The sequence below is a fragment of the Helianthus annuus genome, chromosome 14 (assembly GCF_002127325.2).
Source record: "Helianthus annuus cultivar XRQ/B chromosome 14, HanXRQr2.0-SUNRISE, whole genome shotgun sequence".
In the NCBI taxonomy this organism is placed as follows: Eukaryota; Viridiplantae; Streptophyta; class Magnoliopsida; order Asterales; family Asteraceae; genus Helianthus; species Helianthus annuus.
Window position 1 is genome coordinate 63,965,961 of NC_035446.2, and position 6,646 is coordinate 63,972,606.

At 36.5% G+C, this 6,646-nt stretch overlaps 1 long non-coding RNA gene and 1 pseudogene across 1 annotated transcript; both read left to right on the top strand.

The window, feature by feature from the left end:
• The first annotated feature begins 540 nt into the window (after window positions 1-540).
• LOC110906749 lies at window positions 541-4,069 on the top strand (annotated as a pseudogene).
• Window positions 4,070-4,400: 331 nt separating this feature from the next.
• On the top strand, window positions 4,401-5,498 carry LOC118486311. Its single transcript, XR_004878389.1, has 2 exons — window positions 4,401-4,885; window positions 4,959-5,498. It is a non-coding gene; the product is annotated as an uncharacterized LOC118486311 (long non-coding RNA).
• Window positions 5,499-6,646: the final 1,148 nt, after the last annotated feature.

Genomic DNA, 6,646 nt, shown 5'->3' on the forward strand with positions numbered 1-6,646 from the left:
GCAACAATAATTTTTCCCCTCCTCAGCCTAAGTACAGTCCCTCCATGAAACTTGTTTTAAGGGAGAACCCACTGCTTCAATCAAATTCATCGAAAATTCCTCCTAAACCCAATTCACCCTCGGGTTCCAGCACGACAGCAGCAGCCAACTTTCACCTGGGATTACTCCTAGTACTGGTGATTCGGGCATTGGTGGTATTCCCGCTATACAACTAAAGAAGAAACCATATGTAGTTCCGTCCCTCACTCCTGTTGCGGCTTTTGCTGGTTTAGCGCTTTTAACCGTCCCTTTAGGTTTCTACTTATGCAAATTGAATAAAGCTAACTCAAGTGAACCACCGAGCTCACTTGTTATTCACCCCTAGATCTGTTTAACTCGGATAACGCAGTCAGGATTTCAATCGCCAAGGACACATAGATGCTTGCTAGTGTTGGAAGTGGTTCGAGTGAGTCCCCTGTAATCAAGTCTAGAAACATGATCATTTCAGTTCAAGTTTTAAAAAATGTGACCAAAACTTCGTAAAAGAAAGCGAGCTCGGGCATGGCGGGTTTGGGGGTCGTTTACGTTTACGAGGGCCAGTTAGACGATGGCACTAAAATAGCAGTCAAAAGAATGGAATCTGTTGTGATTTGCAACAAAGCATTAGATGAATTTGAATCAGAAATTTCAGTTTTAACAAAGGTTAGACACAGACATTTGGTGTTACTTTTAGGGTATTCAACTCAAGGGCCCAAAAGAATTCGTGTTTATGAATATATGCCTCAAGGTGAATTAAGTAGGCATCTATTTCATTGGAAAAACTTCAAATTGGAACCACTTTCTTGGAAAAGGAGGTTAAGTATTGAATTGGATGTGGCTAGAGGTATGGAATATCTTCACTCTTTGGCTCATCAGAGCTTTATACACTAGGATCTTAAATCGTCCAATATTTTACTTAGCGATGATTTTCGAGCCAAAGTTTCGTACTTTGGACCTGTGAAACTCGTCCCGGATGGTGGGAAGTTAATAATGACTCAGGTAGCTGGGACGTTTGGATACGTTGCCCCTAAATATGCTAGTAACTATATTTTTTCTTTATATATATATATATACATATATATAAATAGGGGTCCGCTAAAATGAGAACCACCTCGAGTTATAAGAACCGTGAGAACTACATCGTACGGGGCGAGGTGGACCAAATTTTTTTCACAAACGTAGATGCGTGTATTATAAACACATTTGTAGAAAAAAATTCAAAAAAAAAAAAAGCTTTTGAGCACTACAAGTGTATGTTTACGGGTACCGTAAATTTTCCGGTAGGATTTACGGTACACGTAAACACAAGCTTGTGGTGCTCAAAATTACACACACGACATTTTTTTTGAATTTTTTTTACAAATGTGTTTATAATACACGCATCTACGTTTATGAAAAAAAAATTTGGTCCACCTCGCCCCGTACGGTGTAGTTCTCACGGTTCTTACAACTCGAAGTGGTTCTCATTTTAGCGGTCCCCTATATATATATATATATATATATATATATATATATATATATATATATAGGGGAGGGCTATATAGAAAACCCTATATATATAGAAAACCCTAGAAAACCCAAGCTCCCGACATTTTTTTTTTTGAAAAAAATAACACATGTAATGTACATGTTTTTAAAAGTTTTGGGCCAAAAAAATCAAAAAAGCGTCGAAGGAATGGTTTAAAAAAAATCAGCAAGTTTCTGTCTTTTGTGCCTAACACATGTTAGGCAACCGGACATTGCTGAAATTTGTTTATTTTTTTTTAAAAGCATCCCTTCGGCGCTTTTTTGTTTTTTTTTTTTGCCCAAAACACTTTAAAACATGTATATTACATGTGTTATTTTTTTCAAAAAAAAAATGTCGGGAGGTTGGGTAAAAATGGGGGGAGACTTGAGTTTCCTAAAATTTTTAGGGTTTTTTGTCTAGCATTACCCTATATATATATATATATATATATACATATATATATATGTATATATATTATGGACGTGACAAAAGGGCAGGTTGGAAACGATTAACTTTTTGGATATTCGGATTTTATTTCCATTTTGGATATTCGGATATCCAAAAAATAATAAAATTCAAAATTTTGGATACCCGAATTTTTGGATATCCAAATTTCGGATATACGAAATTTCGGATATCCGAATTTTTGGATATTTCAGATTCGGATATTCGATATTTCGGATCGGATTTTCGGATACGGATAGTTTTGAACACCTCTAACTTTCATACCACTTCTCTCCTCATTGCCGCAGCACCGGTTACACCTTCTACATCAATGGTAGATTACCACCGCCACACATGCACCCTCATTTTAACCATAACACTGATCTAGACCTTCCTAATTTCAATCATTTTCAGCACAACAGATCCCAACGTATTAAACCACTTACGAAAAGGGTTGGATTTGTGCAACAATAATTTTTCCCCTCCTCAGCCTAAGTACAATCTGTTGGTGCACTGATGTCTGTTAACTTCGTCTTTATTGAGTCTTGTAATGTACTAGATAGATAAGGGCACGGAAATCGAGAAACAGTGTTTTAGGGTAATTCCGCACGAAATTACACTAGTGTAATTTCGCACGGAATTAGGTGTTTCACACGGAATTACTAATTCCACACGGAATTAGGTAACTCCGCATGAACATGGAATTCCGCTTGAAGCAGTTTTGTGCGGAATTAACACCCCTATATATACCTGATGCCCCTGTTCATTTGACACGAAATTAGTGTGTGTGTTTTGAGAGCCGAGGTGCTGCCGAATTGTTATCTGAATTGTAAAAGCTCAGGAAATCAAAAGAAGAAGATAATAAGAGGAAAACAAGTTGTGTTACGTCAATTTCATTGATTCCGCCTTTGTTTTTTATGTTGAACTCTTCATATTGACTCGTTTGGCTCACACGACGATCCAACAAGTGGTATCAGAGCTCCGGACGAGGATTTCAAACCAATTCAGCTTGATTTCATCGGATTCTCTCACTTCTACTCCTTCTTTTCTGATTTGAACAAGATTTAACGATTGAAATGGCTTTAAACTCACATATATCAAGTGAAACATAGTTTTAACTAATCCTTGAAAGATTTGGACCTTAATTCGAACAAAATCTGATATATGCCTCAAGGTGAATTAAGTAGGCATCTATTTCATTCGAAAAACTTCAAATTGAAACCACTTTCTTTGAAAAGGAGGTTAAGTATTGCATTGGATGTGGCTAGAGGTATGGAATATCTTCACTCTTTGGCTCATCAGGGCTTTATACACCGGGATCTTAAATCGTCCAATATTTTACTTAGCGATGATTTTCGAGCCAAAGTTTCGGACTTTGGACCGGTGAAACTCGTCCCGAATGGTGGGAAGTCAATAATGACTCAGGCAGCTGGGACGTTTGGATACGTTGCCCCTAAATATGCTAGTAACTATCTTTTTTCTTTATATATATATATATACATATATATATATATATATATATATATATATATATATATATATATATGTATATATGTTATGGACGTGACAAAAGGGCAGGTTGGAGACGATTAACTTTTGGCATAGGTCAAGTAAAAAACTTTGAATCGAGATTTTATTTCCATATTTTCGGATATTCGGATATCCAAAAAATAATAAAATTTAAATTTTTGGATACCCGAATTTTTGGATATCCAAATTTCGGATATACGAAATTTCGGATATCCTAACTTTTGGATATTTCGGATTCGTATATTGGATATTTAGTGACAACCGGTAGTTTACGCCCTTAATTACGTAATTTACAGGTGATTAACGCAATATTGAATAGTGTTTGAGACGCAGATTAACTCATTTAGGCCCTTGGAGTGCCCAGGAATGTTTATTCGACTGTACAGTATGTGTATGAAGATTCGCCTGGAATCTGCGGAAGATCAAACGACAACGAACTGATACCGCACAAAATACTGACAATGCCGACAAATATTAAATTTTTACGATATATTCTAGCTTCGTAATTAAATTTTAGCAATCGTAGTTGAAACCGGCTCGAAAAACGGATTAAAGACGGCAAAGATGTAATTATTTTTCGCGATTATTACCGTTATCAACGCACGAACGCAACTACGATGGATACCGACATTATTTTTACACGTTTTTAACTCTGAAATATTATTTTACTAGGCTACGGTGATTTCGGTTTTAAAAACATGTCTCATAGGAATTACAGGCCACTTACACATGAGATGGGCTTGTGGGCCCTGGGCCCAAGCCCAAAACCCACAAGCCTAAACCTGCACATAATATATTAGATCTTTTACTTAAAGATCTTATCAAGATCTTATAAGATCTCTACTAAATCTTATCAAATCTCTACTGAATCTGATCAAATCTCTATAAAATCTCTACTAGATATTTTTGTCTCAAAAGTTGAAACATGTGAAATCTATAAGATCATCTCCCCATTCTCTAAATATACGAAATCTCCAACTCAAATTCACACACCAACTCAGCCAATTACCCACCTTCTTCATCTCTATATCCTCTACATGCCCTTTACCACCATCTGTACACATAAAACAACAACAAAGACTTCAACCACTCAAATAGATTCTCACAAAGCAGTCCCTCTTCCTCTCGATCATCACCTGCGAGGACAACCAGAGACTACTGGCACCGGTTAACCGGCCGACGATGGTGTGTCCGACGAACACCCCACCCCCTGTTAGTTATAGAGCCGACCACCACCATCGGGTGGTGGTGAGCGATGTTTGGATAGAGAAAGAGAGAGAGAGAGACCGAGAAGAAAGAGAATCGGAGAAGAAGCGGCGTCGCCGCACACGGCGGCGGCAATAGCGGCGTGGCGGTGGTTCGTGTCTCGGTCCGATGAGTTTTCCGGTAAAAACCCATCTCTTTCATCTTTGTTTCTAAAACTTGATGTTATGCTGAAGATGTAGTAATTTTCGAGTAGATAATGGTGAGGACGGCTTCAGCTTTGTTCGGGTTGTTTCGAGTTTCTCAGGTCAGACGGTTCAGGTCTCAGGTCCGGGTCAGGTTCAACGGGTTTCGGTTCGGTCGGACTCGGGTCAGTTGGTAAACGGTAAAAGAGGGCTAAGGTCAGCAACTTCAGTTCGGTTCGGGAAAGAAACGGAAAAGGGGTCCGATTTGGTTTCGGGTCTAGTTACAGAGGTCAACGGCTGGTCAATGGTTCGGTCAACGGTTCGGGTCAGTCGCGGTCAACAGGTCAAACCGAGTCAACCCAGTGACTCGGTCAACTCAGCTGGTCAAACCCGGTCAACTCAGTTGACTTGGTCAACGCCTCGACCGCGAGTTTTGGTATATAGTTTAACGCCGCGATTAGTATTTACATTTTTATATAGTTTTATGTCTCACGTGAAAACGAGCTTGAACCGAACGAGGTGACAAATTATTAGTTAAAACATACTTGGATTTATTTACAATCTTTTTACATAAATTGGTTATGCTAAATAATAGTGAATTGTTGATTGAATCTTGATAAAATAACGACAACTTGTGTTGTCGGGGGCGTCCAAAAACAGAGGTAACTCTGCCCGTTTTTCGAGAAAATCCGTAATATACAACGCGTTTTATCATAAAATAAAACTATCGGATTCAAATAATATTTTATAAAAGTAAATGCAAATATGGAATTTCTTACGACGACACTTTACAACTTTCAAAAGCATCGATTTCCGAAATTATTTACAACAAATAAATATAGTTATTATATTTTAAACTTTGAAATTCCGACAACTCTTTTATAAAAATAAATATAGTTTATATATTTATTTTCGAATAACAAACAACATGACTTCTGTTTATAAAAATAAATATAGTTTATATATTTATTTCGAATATCAGACAACACCAATTCTTTTATAGAAATAAAAATAGTTTTATATTTATTTGAAACATGCATCGACTCTATAAATCTATATAAAATAAATATAACTTTTATATTTATTACAAAACGCCTAAACAGCACATTATAGAACATACATTTCAATGTACGAGTTTGTTATATGTTATTTTCTTAAAAATATTTGTACATACACAACGACTTCTCAAGACAACTAACGTGATCCTACCGAAATATTTATATTTTTATATAAATATTTATATATTTTAAATCTCAGGAGAACTAAGTGTTTTTCAAAGACTTAGTAAACTATTACCAACATTAGATGAAACTTAACGAGTATAACTTCCCCGTTTCCTTCAAGTTAATAACTACCGTTGAATCGTTCGGTCAACGATTCGGTAGATCTTGGTGACACGTAATTTAGTTACTCCTTTTGATTAGAAACTTATAAGATATTACATGTTAGGAATATTTTAGAATGCACAGTAGCGAGTCTCGTCTTGGGAACGACATCACGAAGTCGTATATAGCTAGCTTTGCACAGGAATATCCAGGTGAGTTTTTACGGTTTTACATTTTTATAAATGTTTTCGGGGGTGGAAAGACATGCAAGTTTTGCAAAACTAAACAATTTTTCGATGAATGAAAACTCATATTTCAAAATCATGTTACGGATGGATTTCAAGGAACTCAAATAGCTACGAATGATTCATACTAAAGATACCGGTTTTACAAAATAAATGAGTATTTTCGAAATATGAATGATGTTCATGAGT